The sequence below is a fragment of the Hippopotamus amphibius genome, chromosome 16 (genome assembly GCF_030028045.1).
Source record: "Hippopotamus amphibius kiboko isolate mHipAmp2 chromosome 16, mHipAmp2.hap2, whole genome shotgun sequence".
NCBI lineage: Eukaryota > Metazoa > Chordata > Mammalia > Artiodactyla > Hippopotamidae > Hippopotamus > Hippopotamus amphibius.
In genome coordinates, this window is record NC_080201.1 from 11,057,375 (window position 1) to 11,076,583 (window position 19,209).

The window sequence follows — 19,209 nt, forward strand, 5'->3', positions numbered from 1 at the left end:
TGTCATTATTTGCAGATGACATGATACTCTATACAGAAAACCCTAAAGACTCCACACAAAAACTATTAATGAACTAATAAATTAATTCATCCAGGTAGCAGGAAACAAAATTAATATACAGAAATCTGTTGCATCTTTACACTAGCAATGAACTATTAGAAAGAGAAAGTAAAAAAAAAAGTCTTGTTTAAAATTGTGTGAAAAAAATAAAATACCTATGAATAAACCTAACCAAGGAGGTGGACGAACTATATGCTGAAAAGTATGCACCATTGATAAAGGAAATTGAAGATGATTTGACAAAATGGAAAGATATCCCATGCTCTTGGATTGGGAAAATTAATATCATTAAAATGGCCACACTACCCAAAGCAATTTACAGATTTATACAATCTCTATCAAAATACCAATGATATTTTTCACAGAACTACAACAAATAATCTTAAAATTTGTATGGAACCACAAAATACCCAGAATTGTTAAAGCAGTCCTGAGGAAAAAGAACAAAGCTGGAGGCATAACCCTCCCAGACTTCAGACAGTACTACACAGCTTCAGTAATCCAAACAGCATGGTACTGGCACAAAAATAGAAATATGGATCAATAGAACAGAACAGAGCCCAGAAATAAACCCACACACCTATTGTCAATTAATCTATGACAAAGGAGGCAAGAATATACAATGGAGAATAAATAGTCTCTTCAGCCAATGGTACTGGAAACACTGGACAGCCTCATATAAATCAATGAATTCAAAAAAGCTTTTGCACAGCCAAGGAAATCATCAACAAAACAAAAAGACAACCTATAGAATAGGAGAAAATATTTGCAAATGATGCAACCAACAAGGGGTTAATTTCCAAAATATACAAACAGCTCATATGACTCGATGTCAGAAAAACAATCACTCAAAAACTGGGCAGGAGATCTAAATAGACATTTCTGCAAGGAAGACATACAGATGGTCAACAGGCAAATGAAAAAATGCTCAACATCACTAATTATTAGAGAAATGCAAATCAGAACCACAGTGAGGTATTACCTCACACCAGTCAGAATGGCCATCATCAAAAATTCAAGAAATAATAAATGCTGGAGAGGGTGTGGAGAAAAGGGAACCCTCCTACACCGTTGGTGGGAATGTAAATTGGTACAGCCCCTATGGAATAGAGTATGGAGGTTCCTTAAAAATCTAAAAATAGAGTTACCATATGATCCAGCAATCCCACTTCTGGGCATATATCCGGAAAAAATGAAAACTCTAATTTGAAAAGATACATGTACCCCAGTGTTCATAGCAGCACTATTTACAATAGCCAAGACATGGAAAAAACCCATGCCCATCAACAGGCAACTAGTTTAAGAAGGTGAGGTAAATATATACAGTGGACTCTTAGCCATAAAAAAAGAGTGAAATATTGCCATTTGCAGCAACATGGATAGACCTAGAGAATATCCTAAGTGAAGTAAGTCAGACAGAGAAAGACAAATGTTAGATAATGTCACTTATATGTGGGATCTAAAAAATAAAAATAAATCTATATGCAAAACAGAAACAGACTCACAGACATGGTAAACAAACTTATGGTTACCAAAGGGGAAAGGGGGTGGGGGGAATGATAAATTATGAGTATGGGATTAACAGATACAAACTGCCATACATAAAATAGATAAGCAACAAGGAGTTACTTTATAATACAGGGAACAATATTCAGTATCTTATAATAACCTATAATGGAAAATAATCTGGAAAAATATGTATAACTGAATCATTTTTCTACACACCTGAAACTAACACAATATTGTAAATCAACTACACGTCAATAAAAAATATAAAAACAAAATAAAATCTGGCTAAAGGAGAAAGGTAGATTTCAAGCCTGTTTAATGACATGGAGACGACTGTGAGGGCTGTGCCTCTAGAAGTACATCTGGGGGCAAGAAGTTAGAGATGCCCAAGAGAGGTCCAGGTGAGGAGTCACATGCAGTTGAATGTAAGTGTCTCAAGCTTTGAGGAGTGGTCAGAGCTGTAAATATATAGATACTATTTAAAACTATGACTTGATTAATTCTTCCAGAGTGGAGAGGAAAACCAAACCCAGAGCCTTAGACTAAACCAGCATGTAGAGGTCTTAAGAAGAGAAGAAGCCAAAAATAAGAGTAGATGGGATGGATAGTGAGGCAAAACCAGGAGCATGTGAATAAAAGAGAGAGGAGACATTTTAATGGAATAGAACAGAATGAATATAACTATAAAAAGAGCATAATCCTGCTACATTTATTTTAATTGATTAATGTGTATTTAATTATTTCTTACTGGTAAATATATTCTCCTAATTAAATTTTGCATTTTGACTTCTTTTAATTTAACAGAAGCATCTTCTCTGCATCCATAATGATGATGCCATAAAGTTTCATCTTCAGGAAATTAATTAAATAGCGAGACACGCTGGAGATGAGTCCGTTTCCAGATAAATAACCCCTGCTTTAGAAATAAATTATGATACTCAACAATTGTTACTGCAAGTGTTTGAAAATTCTAAGTGGCTCTATTCAACAACTCTCACCAGTCTAAAGCTTTTCAACAAATTATCCGTTCCCTTATTTACATAATAGATTCAGGAAAATGTGCACGTATGGCAATGAAGCAGTTTCTGTGAAGAGGGCAAAGGACAGGTGAGAGTCGTAAATGAGTTGTGAAGTCTTTTATTGAAACAGATTTTAGTTTAAATGTTCATTAACTTAAGATTTTACGTTAAATTTTGTCTTAAAAATGAGAACCACTAGATTTTTTATCTTTCCAATGCATGAGTTTTCAATTAACTACTGTCTCAACAGATAATCAAACTGATATTCTGGGTCAAGAAGCCAGTAAGCAAATGTACTCAGAAGGAAGAAGAGTGGTTTTTCCCTTCCTTCTTCTCTGTGCCTGGCATAGAATGCCTGGGCCTTTCTCGAACACCTGTGAATCAAGCAAGGTCGTCATGGACCAAGGAGGACCTGCCTGACGTCCTGTCCATCCCAAACCCCTCTGGTCAGTCCCTCAAGACCTAGTTACCTAGCTTCCCATTGAATGAATGAAGATACTACATTATGAAGATGTTATATTCTCCCTTTTAATCATTTGAGCTACCAGCAATAACTGAACAAGGAATAACCATTAATTCACTCTGAGGAAGCAAGATTAATTATGATTAATCTACAAACTCTACTATGTGTTCTCAGTTGTCATTGAGCAAAGTAAGCACTTAGGATAACATATATATTGAAGTCAGAAAGTTTCACCACTGAAAATGAGAAATAAAAGACACCAGAGAAGTCATATTATACACCAGAACGTGACAGTTTCCTGCATCCTAAGTATTCTCCCAGAAACCCACTCCACAATAAACTTATTCTATGAAAATAAACTCTAGTTTGGAATATTCCATTTTCCTAGAACACATTTAAAACTGGCCTGATGGTTCCCTGGAGAAATGTCTAATTCTTGGTCTGGGGTAGGAAATACAAGGCAAGCCTGGAGGATCCTGTAGTGCCAGAAAGTAAGGAATTGCTAAAGAAAAAAAAAAAAAATGAAGCATGCAAAGAGGACATAGAGGTCCACCTAAAAGAGCTCCCAATGGCCAAAGCTGGAAAATTATGAGCAACAAAATAAATTATGACAGTTTTCTTTTATTGTAACTCCAAAAATAAAATGAATATCTGAGTCAATATTGTTATAAATAAATGATTGTATAAATAAATAAATGTGGGAAAAGGGATGAGCCTGCCTTAGAGAAGAATTCTAAATAATTCTTCTCCTCCCGGGAAAGATACATCCCCTCCAGGTGGTATAACAATTTCCCTCCTGCTGAGTGTGGGCTGGATTTAATCACTAGCTTCCAAAGAATAACATATGGAAAGGGAAAAATAGAAACTTTACAGTGAAGAAAGCTGGTAGTGTTCAAGAGTAGCATCACCAGTGAAGGCATGTTGGTGTCAGCAGTGTCTGCCTATGATTAGGGTCAATTACCTCTGTAAGTATAGTAACTCATTTCTGTGTCTTTCTGGATATACTAGTCTTTTTCTACTACAAAAGATACCTCTAGTATCATGAAGTCTGTTGAGTCATTTAGCCGAAGAGGCAGGGCTACATGTGGCTCAGCCTGGATCAGCTGCAGCAAATTTTTTTTCTTGGGACCACACACAAAGCTAAAAGCCTTCCACATAACCCCAAAAATGGGCCAGCGCATTATGTATCCTCAAATGTGGAGAGTGCGAAACCTGAAGACGTCTACCTTGCATGATGCTTTCTTTGTTGTAAAAGATGCCGTGTGCAGTCATCTTCCTTTATTTTCAGAGGATGTGCTGGCAATCTTCTGAATCCTTGTAGAGTTTCTCTCCTACTATTGGAACACCTGGAGTATTTGCTTCTTTTTGCTCAACAGATGAATATGATGTCATAAATATAGTGCAGTGAAGTGATGCCCTGCAGAATATCCAAAGTGGCAAGTCACCTTAAGACTATGTTGTGATGGAGAGCAGGAGAATTAACTCCCTAAGAGAAGCAGCTCCTGTCGGCTGAGGGTGGTTCCCAGAGAAGGAACAGCATGCATGACACATGTGTGGCTACAACCGAGCGTGGTTGGGAGATGGATGAACTTGTGACCTGGAAGGGCACCAATTATACTTGTAGTAAATGCCGTGAACAAAAAGAAGCTAAGAAAAAAGACACAAGAGAAAAAAAAAATCACCCATGAATTAAAAGAGAAGATAATTTAGGCAAATGACCAACAATTAATTTGTTATAATACCAAAAAGAGAAAAGCCATTTGCTTGTGGTTCAATGGGCCGTGATAAATTTCATGAGGTTTCATTTATATTTACACTTGTAGAATGTGGATTGCATGTGACATCATTTTAAAGCCAATAACTGGAATGAAAAACCAGAAACAGAATATAAATTAAAGCTTTAAAAGTAGTTCCATTTTCTGATTGCAAATGTTTTGTATTTTGAAAATCCTTCTGCAAAGATAAACTTGCAGTGTGTCAAGCCACATTGTAAAATGGCTAATACCCAGATCAAAACCCCTTTTTCAAATTTTTATCAAAAACAATTCAGAGAATTGTCTTCATCTGTATAGTTGTCTAATGGGTACATGACTGGGAGGATCACTGACACCTGTATACTCCAGCACAGAGACTCAGTTCTCTGGACGTTCTAAGCATTCATAACACTGATGAAGAGAATGAAATAGTACAGTGACCGTTGAAATGTGCAAGGCTCAGCCACAGGATGAGAATTTAGGTGCTGAGTAATTTTAGGGCTAACGATGCTTTTTGCAGTGGTTTGCTGGCCATTTTAGTGAACCTCAGATAGTGTGTATGAGCTCCTTCAGAGCAGTGGGGACTTTGTTAGTGATTGCAGAGGGCGTGGTAACTCTGCGTAACAGCTGCACCACAGTAAAACATCTTGGCCTGTGACAAGTTGGCAGAAGGAAGATTATGCCAATTCAAGCCCAGGCCTTAAGAGGCCTTGTGTATTTCCACCTGTCCTTTTGAGTGTCGGCTTTGCCATGAGAGGGACAAGGCCTGGCTGTCATCCTCCAAGAAGGATGCGAGACACATGAAGCAGAGCTACCCCAGCTGCTGCAGCCGGAAGCAGGGCTCATTTCTGTATGCCTCAGAGCATTGCTGGTCATTTTTCATATACCAAACACTAACCAAGCCAGTTGATTTTGTACAAGTCTCTTCTCCACCCTGGTCTCTTGCTGTGGATCTAAATTTCCTTCAGTCCTACCTCTTTTGGGGTTGCAGCATGGCCACTGGAATTATAGCCAACTCAGGCCATACAACCTCCACCATCTTTCCTGACTACACAAGCCTTGGGCCTGAATCTCGTATAAAATACCTCTGTAAGCTTCCACAGGAATCAGTCTCAAAGTGAGGAATTAAACCAACGATCAAAAAAATATGATGCTACAGATAATTTTCCTGCCCATGACCTATGTTGAGACTGGGAAGTGGGTAACATTTAGTGAGTACCCACTATGGGTGTGTAGGACGCTTTGCTGTGGGTTCTAATGCCTAGCATCTCGTTTAATCCTTGCAATGAATGTTCACATGGGTATCATCACTCTAAGAAGAGACTCAAAACTCAGAGGTTATGTCACTTGCTAAAGGTCACCCATCTGGAAACGGACTGAGCTGCTGACTGAGGATTGTCTGGTTCCAAAGCCCACTCTTTCTTCATTACTCCAGTGTGTCTGAGTCCACAGTGATGTTGTAATGACTCAAGTTTGCGAAAATATCTAACTTCTACCCTTACATGTCTCATCACCAAATGAGATAGTGTAAGAAATATAATACTCATCTCCATTTTTCCTCTCAAATGATATAGGTAAATACGATATCCCAGTACCTGCTTCCTCATTGTTAGCTATCGTTAAGGGTTAGCACTCTTCACTATTGTCATGAATATTGCTAACGCAAATTAAAATAAAATATATCTGTAAAGACAATGCACTCCCAAACCATTTACTTTGGCTGTTGCTATGTAAGACATAGATTCTTTTTTTTTTTTAATGGTATAAGAGTATAGTTGATTTACAATGTTGTGTTAGTTCTGGGTGTACAGCAAAGTGATTCAGTTATACATATATTCATTCTTTTTAAGATTCTTTTCTCATGTAGGTTATCACAGAATATTGAATAGAGTTCCCTGTGCTATACAGTAGATCCTTATTAGTTATCTATTTTATATATGGTAGTGAGTGTGCGTGTTCATCCCAAGCTCCCGCTGATTTATCCCACAGCTTCCCCTCCCTGCCCCCAACATTTCCCCTTTGGTAATCATGAATTTGTTTTCAAAATATGTAAGTCTGTTTCTGTTTTGTAAATAAGTTCATTTGTATCTTTTTAGAAATTAGATTCCACACATGGGTGATATCATATGATATTTGTCTTTCTCTGTCTGACTTCACTCAGTATGATAATCTCTAGGTCCATCCATGTTGCTGCAAGTGGCATTATTTCATTCTTTTTTAGTAGTGTTCCATTGTATACATGTACCACATCTTCTTTATCATTCATCTGTCAATGGACACTTAGGTTGCTTCCATGTCTTGGCTATTGTAAATAGTGCTGCAGTGAACACTGGGGTGCATGCATCCTTTCAGATTATGTTTTTCTCCAGATATATGACTAGGATTGGGATTGCTGGATCATATGGTAGTTCTGTTTTTAGTTTTGTAAGGAACCTCCATACTGTTCTCCATAGTGGTTGTGCCAATTTACGTTCCAACCAACAGCGTAGGAGGGCTCCCTTCTCTCCACACCCTCTCCAGCATTTATTGTTTGTAGACGTTTTGATGATGGCCATTTTGACCAGTATGAGATGATACCTCATTGTAATTTTTTCATTTAACTGATAATTAGTGATATTGAGCATCTTTTCATGTGATTTTTGGCCATCTGTATGTTGTCTTTGGAGAAATGTACATTTAGATCTTCTGCCCATTTTTTGATTGGGTTGTCTGGTTTTGTTTTGTTTGTTTTTGACATAGAGTTGCATGAGCTGTTTGTGTATTTTGGAGAGTAATCCCTTGTCGATTGCTTCACTTGCAGATATTCTCTCCCATTCTGTGTGTTGTCTTTCTGTTTTGTTTAGGTTTCCTTTGCTGTCATAGATTCTTTATAACATGATAAATGCATTCTCTGGCGATCTCAGGTCAGAACTTCTCTTTGGAAGCAACTATTTTTTGCTTATAAAATTTTTAACATGCCCTCTGGGATAGAGGAGAACCTAGGGGCTTGGACGTCAACAGAACTCTAAGAATGCAAAGAAGATGAGCTGAATTCTACCTGATACGTGATGTAAACTAGTGGCTGATGCTACCACGGCACTGACCACGTTCCAGGAAAACAGCTGTGTGCTTTATGTAGTAACTCATGTAATCCTCAAATACCATGAACTAGCTGTACTTACACTAAGCCACTTCTCCAAATGGGAAAACTAGCCATGGAGGTTAAATAACTGTCCCAGTTGTACACAGCTCGAAGTTGTAGGCTCAGGACTAAGAACCAGGTGTCCTCAGCTTCATAGACAGTTGTCTTAATAACTGCTCTTTGACTTTTTCCCTCTAGTATGGGATTTTCTGAAGGAAAAAGAAAAAGGAGTAGGGATGGAAATGGATCTCTACAGGGAAAAATATTGAAGTCCTGAGTCTGATGAAAAGTCACTAATACCTGATAGTCAAATGGATTAAAGTATGAAAAGTGAAATAGGAATTAATGGCTAATAAAAAATTGGGTATTTTTGCCTCTTTGGTACATGATATAAATTCAAAACCATGTTAAAAATCAACTACGTGCACAGTGACTCCTTTAAAGAGTATTCGATGTACCGGGGAAGAGGGTAGGTAATGAAAAAGATGTCAGATTTCCTCATAGCTTATGTGTGTATATCAATAGCTATTTCCTCAATGTCATAAACACCTGTAAAATAATGTAAAATTAATCAAATGTGTGCAGTATTTCAAAAAACGAACCAAGTTTGAGCCACTTTGAATGAAAAGTATACGAAACAAATGAAAACATTTTTCAGGATCCTCTTTCATCTCCCTGGTAATAGGTCATTCGTTGAAATACTTTTCTCATTGGAAACACAGGCATGTTTTAGGAAATGATTATAGTCTATTCTCACTGAGATAGAATAGGATACCACTTAAAGGGGATAAGAAAAAAGTCTGGAGGAAATAGGGAGGAATAAAAGGATTTAATAGCATGAAACTCCTAAAAGACTAAACACAAACATCATTGGCCGCAGAATGAAACAAGACACAACAGAAACTCACTCCTCAAGAATCTGTTTGGTATTCTCCACCATGCGTCCTCTACATCTCAAGGAAGAATTTCTGTTAGCAAGGAAACTCAAGATAGTTCCTGCTTGCATGAGGATCTGCAGTGGCAAAGGCCATCGATTATTCTTCCCTGAAAATGTAGGAAGGACAGAAGTAATTATACTTTGCGGGTGAAACAGGGCTTCCCCCGGAGGGAAAGAGTTGATCTTACCTACCACCAAGATGTTCACACTGCTTGACAGACAGCCTTCAGTTAGTGGTTATACGTGAAATACTGAAGACCACAATTCTGTGCATGCAGTGTCGTTTACCCTTTTCTAACTACAGAAACTCCAAACCAGGAGGAATTGCCATCGAGCTGCATATTCAGTTCTTATTCTAAGGACAGTATAGTTAAATTATGCCCAGGGTAAAATTTCTGATTTCTACATTCTTAAAACTTAAGTTTCCTTAGGGCAATTAGACTCCAATAAAGAGCTTAAAAAAACAAAGACAAAAAAAGAACCCCTTAAGATTCCAAAGTTCTGCTGATAATTGATCGTAATTAAAGACAAATTTTGTTCTGCCATTAAGTCAGCAAGTTAAATGAAATCAGGACAAAGAGTCGTTTATCAGACAAAAACGATAACTTTTTGTTCTGATTTTCTGCATTTTTATAATCGGGTAACAACTTATGATCCGTTACCATGGGATCCCATATTTTGACCTTCCTCCCCCTCGTTCCTCCTCAGCTCCTCCTTACCATGGGATCCCACATAGAAAATAAAAACCACGTGCAAACATTTTTACATAACTCCATAAATATAGAATGCTACACATTTATTTCATTTATTCCACCCAGAGTCAAAAGGACTTATGTTTGAATTCAAATTTTCTTTTATCCACTATATTATAAAAATCTACTTTCAAAAGAAACTGACTATGCCAAATACTGGCAAAGATAGGGAACAACTGAAACTCTCATATATTGTTGGTTGGAAGCAAAAGGATACAAGCCCTTTGTAAAGGATATTGGCATATGACCCAGCCATAAAAAGACATACATCCACACAAAACCGTACATGAATGTTTACTGCAGATTTATTTGTAATTGTCCAAAAGCTGGAAACAACCCAAAATGAAAAACCCCATTTTCCATTCATTGGGTGAATGGAAAAATTATAGTCCACTGTAGAACAGCAGCCCCGAACCTTTCTGGCACCGGGGACCGGTTTCGTGGAAGATCATTTTTCCGTGGACAGCGGGGATGGGAGTAATGGTTCAGGCGGTAATGCAAGCGATGGGGAAGCTTGGCTTCCTCGGAACTGGAACTCAGAACTCACCAGAACTCGGCCCGGGGGTGGGGACCCCTGCTGTAGAATACTGCTCAGCCATATATGAGGACGAACTCTTGATACAGAATACCTGCCTTTAATGAATCTCAGAGGCATTATGCTGAGTGAGACAAGCCAGACTGAGACTACATGCTGTGTGATTCCGTTCACATGACATTCTGGAAAGGGGAAAACTGTGGGGACAGAAATCAGATTGGTGTCACCCAGGGACTGAGGAGTAGGGAGAGAGACTGACCGTGAATAAACCTTTAAGGGTGATGTCGAATATCTTTCTTGACCGTAGTGGTGTTACATGACTATACGAATTTGTCCAACTTCATAGAACTGCACGTGTAAAATGTGTGGATTTTATTTCATGTAAATATAATACATACCACAATAGACAAAAAATGCAATGACTGTATTTACTACCTTAAATATTTTTCTTTTCATATCAAAAAATAAAACATTTTAAGCTTCAGTTTCTTCTGCAGATTACCCAGTGGTAGCCTCACAGGACTGTCATGAGGACTAAGCAATACTTAACACCAGTGCTTTCTAAACAGTCAGTTATATGCAGTTTCCGTTACCTGGGGAGAAGAGGTCACAGATTATTGCTCCGTTTCCAGATGAAATCAGTTGCTTGTCCTTGACACTAACTGGTAAAGTGCATGGTTGGGACTAAACTTCAGACTCCCTTTCTGCGAGTCAAGGGAGACTTTTTCCCATATATTTTGTTTTTCTCCATCCTATGCAGTAAAAAAATAACCCCAAGGTCTTTAATCTTAATTCCTTTGGAGAAGGATAACCTCTCCATAAAACTGCACGTAGACACATACCATTTTATAGTCCACGATGGGTGATTCATAACCGTGCCCTGGAAACCCATCTGCTGGTACCACGTTCCCGTGAATCCTCCCCTCTGGGGGGAACTCTCCCCTTTACTCTAGGGAAGATCTTCTCCCTTTCACCCACCTTTAATATGGTTTTCATGGCGGTCTTCATGGTGATTGGCTAGAGAAGGGAGCAGATGATGTAGCCCCAGGGATTTTCTAGTTAGAATTGAAGAGAGGAGTCTCTTTCCAAAGAGTGGGAGAGGTATTCCAGGAGTTGCTGGAGACAAAGCCTCCTGTTTCAGGCAGAAATCCAGGGAAGAGAAGTAAGGCAGCCTGCAGAGTGTGGAGCCGGAGGCACAGGGTCCTGGCACTGAGCTTTGCCCTCGTTCGTCTGCATTTGCCACAGACAGAGCACCCAGTAGATACTAGTCCTGTGCCCTCTCTTCAATGTAGTTGTATCTTATCATGAGCTGGTTCTGAAATGAGTTTTTGTTTTGTTCTGTAACCAAATGAGCCCTGACTAATAGCCCAGAGATCCTGTTAACAAACCTTGATATAAGCCACGGAGCCGTGAACTTTTATATTGAAAGTTAAGGTAATTCATGCAATCCTCTATCATTAATTTTAATGAAGGAATTGAAGCCTACAGAGTTAAGTAATTATTGCATTATCACATGATGTAAATGAGCATAACCAGGAATCAAATCGATGGCTTCTACTTTTCTGTGGTTCTTCCAAGTGCATGCAAGGAAGAAGCAACACGTTATGTCATGTCTGAGTCTCTTACGACTCAGCAGTGAGTGATGATAGCAGTCTGTGTAATCTCATCCCTTGTTGTTACCGAACACAAGTTTGTGTGCCCCATACACAGTGAGGCCAAACTGGAACATTGCAGTTTGGAGCAGAGATGGGTTTATTGCAGGGCCATGCAAGGAGTGTGCCCCGCAAGACCCCAGACTCCTCAAAGGGTTTCAGTCAAGCAGTTTTAAAGGCAAGGTGAGGAAGGAGCGTGGTTAGTTGTTGCACACCTCTTGGGGTTGGAATCCTTTGTTCTTGCAGCTGTCCACATAGGTCAGGTCATGACGTTTCTGTACACTTTCAAGAAGACAAATGTTATTCACTGTTGTGCAACTTTCTTTTTTAGAAATTTATATGCCACTATTTATTGTTTATTAATACAGTTATCAAAGTTAAAAACCATTCTTTTTTAAGAATTTTATTGTATAGTTGATTTACAATATTGTGTTAGTTTCAGGTGTACAGCACAGCTATTCAGATATATCTATATCTATATAAAGAGATTCTTTTTCGGATTCTTTTCCCTTATAGGTTATTACAAAATATTGACATTGAGTATAGTTTCCTGTGGTATACAGTAGGTCCGTGTTGGTTAACTGTTTTATATATAGTAGTGTATATATGTTAATCCCTTTTGAGCAACATTTTATTTCCATATGAATGGAAAAGTATTATACTCTTAAAGGTCAGAGCCCTGAGAATAGGCTGTCCTGTATATTTCAGGCTCTAGGCAACATTCTTTTATAAAAGGTGCAGAGCCAGCAGGACTGAGCACAGGCCACAGAGCATGAAGGTTAAAGTAAAAGAAACAGATCTAATAGGGAGTCAGATTTGTCCTTCCCTGTTACATTGTTACTAATAAAGTTGTTGTTTTTTAATTAAGAGAACTGAAAACAAAGTTCTACATAATCTGGCTACCTGTTACCTCTGAGACCTCTATTCTCCACCCTCCTCAAGCACACTTCACTGCAGCCACCCTGTCACCTCACTGTTTTAGTATATTTTTCTGCATCTACTTAAACCATATAAATATCTCTTTATATCTATATCTATCTATATCTATCTATCTACCTATCTATCTATCTATCTATCTATCTATCTATCTCTATATATGTTATATGTCGTTAAAGTAGGTTTCTTGTAGACAACGTATAGTTGGGGCATGTTTTTTGATCCACTTAGGCAATCTCTGTCTTTTAATTGGTGCATTTACACCATTGACAGAGTGGTTATTGATACCGACACAGTGTTATGTTGATATAGTTGGATTAATATATTCATTAGTTTTATATTTGTTGCTCTTGTGCCTTTTTCCTATTTTTGTCTTTCACTCTTTTTTCTGCCTTTTGTAGTTTTGAGAAATTTAAATGATTCCATTTTCCATCCTTTCTTTATACATCAATTTTACTTCTTTTCCCACTTATTTTTAGTGGTTGCACTAGAGTTTGCGATATACATTTATTTACAACTTATCGACATCCACTTTCAGATAACACTATACCGCTTCATGGTAATGTGAGTACCTTTTACAGTCTTTGGACATTCTGTTTTCTTTTCTTTTTTTTTTTTTTTTTCTTTCAGTGTTTGTTCTCTTTGCTTTTCAGTTTGGAAGATTCTGTTGAGGTGTCCTTCAGCTCAGAGGTTCTTTTCTCAGCTGTGTTCAGTCTACTACTAAGCCCATCAAAGGCATTATTCATCTTGGTTACAGTATATTTTATATCTAGTATTTCTTTTTGGTTCATTCTTTAGGAATTCCATCTCTCTGCTTCCATTGCCCTTCTGTTCTTGCGTGTTGTCTGCTTGATCTATTAGAGCCCTTAGCATATCAATCTTACTTGTTTTATATTCCCGATCAGATAATTCCAACATCCCTGCCACATCTGGTTCTGATGCTTGCTCTGTCTCTTCATATTGTGTTTTTTTGCCTTTTGAGATGCCTTTTAATTTTTTCTTGATAGCCTGACATGATAGCAGGGTAAAAGGAACTGCTGTAAACAGTAGTTTGTAATGTGGAGAGGAGTAGGGGAAGGGAAGTGTCTATGGTCCTACCACAGGCCTCATTCTTTTCGTAAGCCTGTGCCTCAAGACTGTGAACCTCACGAGCGCTCCTCAGTTTTTTTCCTTCTCCCCTTCGGTGGGACAGGATGGCTGGAATGGGCTGGAGTTGGGAGTTTCCCTTCCCCAGGTCAGTGAGGCTCTGGTAAAACCTCAGCAGGTTTGGCTCTGGTTAAGCAGTTTCTTCTGAGAGCAAGCCTGTTAAGAGCAGAGTGTGTTAGCGTAATTGAAAATGATTCCTTTTCCCTCCCAGTGCTGGAAGCAAGAGGGGATTTTTTTTTTCCTGATATTTCCTGCGGGAACCTGGTTGAGCTTCTGGAGGTAAATCTCACATTTTGTGGGGTGCCCTAACGACTGGATCCCCGGGAGTTTTTAACTCTGACTTGCCCACACTGAGCCTCCAGCAACTCAGCAATCACAGTTCAGGCTTCCCATCCCCGTCCCTGGATCCCACAGTGGCTTATACATCTCTGCTCGGGGAAGCCAGCTGCAGCTCCCAGTTACTTGCCTGTCTCTTTCTCCAGTCGTGGCGTGGGGGGTGGGGGATGGCTCCTGGATCCATAATAGTGTCCTCACCTCTCTTACGGATCCAGGGGATCCAAGACCAGTTGATGTTCCCGATGTGTTCAGTTTTTACTTGTTGTTAGGACAGAGTGGTGATCTCAAGGTCTTTCCATGTGGAACTGGAAACCAAAGTCTCCCCTCACTGTTCTACATACCTGCTAGTCATGCTTCCACCTAAAATCCTTTTAACTTATTTCCTCCTGTTTGAGTTCTCTGCCATCAGCTGTCCTCTTGGCTCTCTCCCTTGTCTTCTTCAGGTGTCATTTTGTCACATAAAGGCTCCTCTGGATACTTCACAGACTATTGCAATTCCTTGCCCCAACCCCGAGTTTTCCTGTCTTCTCTCTTATATTAATTTTCCTCCTCAGAAGACATTATTAACATCTATTACTTCTTTTATATTCTTCTTACTTTTTACCTGTTTTCCCCACTGAAGTGCAAGCTTCATGAGGACAACGTTATTTGTCCATGTTGTTGGTTGCTGTAACAACAGACCCTAGTAAATGCCTAGAATATATGAGGTACTCATATGTTTTTTTCAATATGTGTGAAACGCATGGGTAAGTACATGATTCTGGGATTTTATTTATTTTACCATTGATTTTTGTTCGCTGAATACAGAATTCACCCATGAAACATCCTGGGGGTTTTCATTTTGGTTCTAGTAAAAGGAAGATCCCATAAATAAATAAATAAAATTTTAAAAAAAATCAGCATAAAAAAAAAAAAAAAGGAAGATCCCAATTCTACCCATTTTCTGTGCAATGAAGAAAATCCTTATGGTAGGGAGCACCTGTGAAATCTAAGGACAGAATAGAAGGTATTTCCCGGCCTTGAGTGGTCTGGTCCCTGGAGACGGGGGCTGTGGTGAGGTTGGGGGCAGCTCTGCTCTCTGCTTAGTCCATCCAGAGCCTTCTGGTCTCTTTCCACTCTTCTCTGCACATGAGTTTGCTGTGTTTACCCCCAGGCACGTTTATAGAACAAAGAAAGGGAACAGGGCTGTCGGTCAGTGATTAGCGGTCCATCCCTGTGTGATCCTCCCTGCCCAAGAGCATGCAGAGGAGGGGGAGAGTGGAATCAGGGTTGCCTCTTCTAGGGGCTGTGGGCGAGGAACGTTCTCTGCAAAGGACTAAGGACAGGTCTGACAGTGAAACATATTCAAAAGTATTGTCATTTATACCGTCATTGAGGCGATATAAAATTAAGTCTGTGACTCTCAGCTGTTTTTTAGATCTGAAGTAGACCTCAGTAGATGACATACGTTATCCTTTCTTCATTTTACAAGGGGAAAATTCAAATCCAGAGAAGTTTTGAGTGTCATCAGTGTTAAACACAGTACCAAGCTTTGATATCTTATGAAATTAACTGCAACATCCTAGAGTCTGTTTCCTAATTAGTGAAATACAATGAATTAGAAATTTTTTTAAAGTATTGGCCTTGAAATTAAATTTCACCAGTAATCTTCCTTACCATTCTCCCACTGTTTCTGTCCTTGGAACACTTTAGTCTCTCTGTTTGCACTTTTTTTTCCTTTCCTCCATAATTTAAATGGAAGAGTCTTAATTGGTGAAAAAAATCTCAGGAAAAGAAGCAAAATATCCCACAGGAAGTTCTTGATTAAGACAAGTATAGCAGCTTTATACAAATGAAACAAGAACTTGTGAAGAACACTTTTTACACACACAAACACATTATACGTACACAGGTGAATTCTCAAATATATTCACACCCCAGACGTTATTCTTGTGTGAAGAAAATAAACATAGTATCTTTAAAACTTCATCTTGATTTGTGCAACAGAGGAGGAAAAACATAAATGTTTTGTGTCATTCTTGGAGAAGTCTCTATTTTCCATTTACATTTGTATGCTTTGCTATATATACATTTCTTTTTTTGCATGTATTTATTCTCATATACATCTGAGCAAAATCACCAGGGACACTTTAACAAAATGAAAGGAAAGCTCCTGAAATAATGTGTACTGCATAGTTCTTAACACAAATCAACTTTAAAGAATAATGTACTGAAGAAAAAAAAGGACAAAAAAAAACCCTTGACGTGAATGCCACAGTGTAGTGTGGAACATGATTTGTCTGAAAAATCATGGAAGCTAAAAATGAGCTGCACAGCTACTGCTGTAATTTAATAGATCTTTATACAAACGCTAGGGTGTTTCTTTGTCAACAGGAGTGCTTTTTTCGTCCACTGTCACATATTACAGAACTCTGAAGTTGTAAATAAACATGTTTCTATTTTCCAGACTGTATGCAACTAAAAAATAACTAGATGTTGCCATCTGAAATACATAGGTTAATTTTTAAGAAAAACAAAATGGATGTTTATTAATTTAACATATTTTATCAGTTACCTCAGCAGTTACATATATGAAAACTTAATTTTCCTGAATGACCTTGGGTACATAACCCAGCCTTCTTGAACCTCAGATTCTTCACTTGGAGAATAGATCCTAACCCAGAGATTACTGGGAGAAATTTATAAATTTCTGTCTTCAGAAAGCTTAACACAGAGCCTGGTATATAGTAAAACGGTCAATAGTATTTGCTGCTGTTATTACTATAATTCTCTAGCATCAGAATATTACCATGGAATCCAATGCTCTCTAGCAATGAATATTTTGAAAGACTATTCTATTTGGAACACTAACAAAACAAATTTGCTTTCTTTTCATTTGGCAATGAGCGGTTTTAAATTAGAAATGAAATTGTAACTTGAGGTTACATAGAGGATGTCTCTGCCAGTGGATGATAAACACACACACCTTGACCAGACCTGCATTTACACGCAATAGAATAAATGGCTGAGTTTCTACAGAGTGGCTAATGTAGTTGTGGAAAATGATCTGTCCACTTTTGGAGTCATTGCTGTAATGAACTTGCCTTGATGAAATGGTAGTTCATGTCACTTAAGAAACTTAACCACGCCAGATAATCATCCTGTATATCATTTCGTTCCCATAACAGACAAAACATGCTGATTGCATACCTCTAAAATGTGACCTTCCCCTCTCCTTTGCATTGTTCTGTATTCCGTGAGGGATTTCATAGACCTGAGTGGCTTGAAAAGAAAAATATTGTCAAAACAAATTGCTACATAATTTTGTTCCCTTTTTTATTTATTTTCTCATGGCCATCTTTGACTTGGATAATGATTCACTTCAAACACTTCATCAGCAGAGTGGACATTCAAGGGCTGGTGGGGGAATCTGTGTTTATAACACAGTCATCAGCATCTCCTTGGTATCTCTAAACTGGATTCGGTTCGTTTCTCGCTCTCCCATTCAGTTGGCTCCCATGCTAAATTGTTATCTTCTAACTACTAGCGTATGTTATGTCCCTATTGAAGTTTCAAGGCTAAATAAGGATGACTCTTATGGAGCATATTTCTAGACCACAGAGCTATCATCCATAGGAAAAAACAAACAAATAACTACCTAAAAATCTTCCCTGCTGGTTTCAGAAAATATCTCATCTACTTCAGTTGATAAAACCACACATCGTTCAGCCTGGATATTTATTTTAAAACTTAAAAAAAAATAAACTTTCGTGTTTAGAAGTGAGGTTCCTTTTTGGTAAATGCAAAATTTACCTTCCTAATACTCATCACTTTCATGGTGTATAAGAAATATTTTATATAAGCAAATTGAGGACATCATCTAATAAGTTGAGATTTGATGCCAGGAACTCCAGATGCATCTTGAGTTTGAGGGCAACTAAATTCATGTAAGATGTACACTGGGTAGGCTCATATTTATAGCTTATATAATCATGTTGTTAAAATCAAAAGGCTTTTATGAAGCTAGAAAGTTTTGCAAAGCACAGTTAAATCAAAGCATCTTAAAAAACGTAAAGAGTTTTAAATAGATTTAATTAATAAATATATTCATATTTGCAAATTTGTATTTAAAATATAGAGGCAACTAGTCAGAACTGGCTCACTGGCTGAGAAAAGCAAGGCATCATCTCCTCTTATCAGTAGCCACGTACAGACCCGGACACAGAAAAGCACAATTCTGAATGTGACTAGGACTCTGCTGTCTCTCCACATTTATGGCATATTCTTTCCAGGTCATGCAAATGTTTCAGGAGCTGGCACTCATTGAAAACACCTTCTGTGTGCCAACCAAATGTGCACCAAGAAATGGAAAGAGTTTTGTGCCAATAATATTCAAGTACATTCTGTTTGGCACAGATTCTTGCACCAAATTTCCCAAGGAACTGGCATCAAAGCTAATGGATGTTTGTGGCTCATGTTTTTAAAATTTGTCAGAATAATAATATTAGACCCTTTCTACAAAAGGGTTCTTTCCGTATTGTACAACATCAACAAAAAGACAAACACGAGGAGAGGGAAACTTTCTTTCAATAGAATGGCAGTTGTGTAAATGTAGGAGGACTACAGAAAAGCCACTATTTTGAAACTAGCATAGAACTGGCTCATGCATCAGTGGTTGTTAAAACCATTAGGTGAAAGCTTCAACAGAACATTTATGCACTATCAAAATTTGTCACCAAAGGCCACTTATTAGTAACAATAGGACCAGAATACCTTTTCAGTGGAGAAATCTGGTGGACACTACCTTAACCAAGTGATCAAAGTTAGGCTGACCATTAATAAGAGGAAGTGACAGGTGTCTCCTGATATGATCCACTAAGAAAGACAAGATATCACTGATCATTGATAGTATTCTGCCAAAACATGTGTGTAAATTGAAACATGAGGAAAGATTCAGTTCAACTCTGAAGGATGGACTGCAACACAGCCAGCCTGGCAGCCTGTTGGTTA